Raw genomic sequence first — 1,400 nt, forward strand, 5'->3', positions numbered from 1 at the left:
CACTAGGGAGCCCCTCTACCAGAGCAAGGGAGCAGCGATGGTTTTTTACTACAAAGGTACTGGTAAAGCATTACAACCAGTTTGTAATCGCTTACACAGGCACATAAGTCACAAAGTCCCTCTTCCTCACACAAGTTCTTGGTTAAAATACTCTTACAAACCCCTAACCAGTTATTGGTCCAAAAAACAACAATTAATCTCAAATTCCTAAATTAAACTCTAACTAAGTCAGTACCAACCACACACTAAGGAGCCCCTCTACCAGAGCAAGGGAGGAGTAATGGAGTTTTAGTACATAGGCACTAGTAAGCGGTTACAACCCGTTTGTAATCGCTTACACAGGCACATAAGTCACAAAGTCCCTCTTCCTAACACAAGCACTTGGATAAAACAATTTTACAAACCCCTAATCAGTTGTTGGTCCTCAAAAGCAACCATTAATCTCAAATTCATAAATTAAATTCTAAACAAGTCAGTACCAACCACACACTGGGAGCCCCTCTACTAGAGCAAGGGAATAGCGATGGACTTTTAGTAGACAGACACTAGTAAGCGATTACAGCCTATTTGTAATCGCTTACTCAGGCACATAAGTCATAAAGTCCTTCTTCCTCACACAAGCACTTAGATAAAACACTCTTACAAACCCCTAACCAGTTGTTGGTCCTCAAAAGCAACCATTAATCTCAAATTCATAAATTAAATTCTAACCAAGTCAGTACCAACCATATACTAGAGAGCCCCTCTTCCAGAGCAAGGGAGCAGCGATGGACTTTTACTACAGAGGTACTGGTAAAGGATTACAACCAGTTTGTAATCGCTTACACAGGCACATAAGTCACAAAGTCCCTCTTCCTCACACAAGCTCTTGGTTAAAATACTCTTACAAGCCCCTAACTAGTTGTTGGTCCTAAAAAACAACCATTAATCTCAAATTCCTAAATTAAACTCTAACTAACTCAGTACCAACCACACACTAGGGAGCCCCTCTACCAGAGCAAGGGAGGAGTAATGGAGTTTTAGTACACAGGAACTGGTAAGTGGTTACAACCTCTTTGTAATCGCTTACACAGGCACATAAGTCACAAAGTCCCTCTTCCTCACACAAGCTCTTGGTTAAAATACTCTTACAAATCCCTAACTAGTAGTTGGTCCTAAAAAACAACCATTAATCTCAAATTCCTAAATTAAACTCTAACTAAGTCAGTACCAACCACACACTGGGGAGCCCCTCTACCAGAGCAAGAGAAGAGTAATGGAGTTTTAGTACACAGGAACTGGTAAGAGGTTACAACCTGTTTGTAATCGCTTACACAGGCACATAAGTCACAAAGTCCCTCTTCCTCACACAAGCACTTGGATAAAACACTCTTACAAACCCCTAACCAGTTGTTGGTCCT

The sequence above is a fragment of the Vigna radiata genome, unplaced genomic scaffold (genome assembly GCF_000741045.1).
Source record: "Vigna radiata var. radiata cultivar VC1973A unplaced genomic scaffold, Vradiata_ver6 scaffold_70, whole genome shotgun sequence".
Taxonomy (NCBI): Eukaryota; Viridiplantae; Streptophyta; class Magnoliopsida; order Fabales; family Fabaceae; genus Vigna; species Vigna radiata.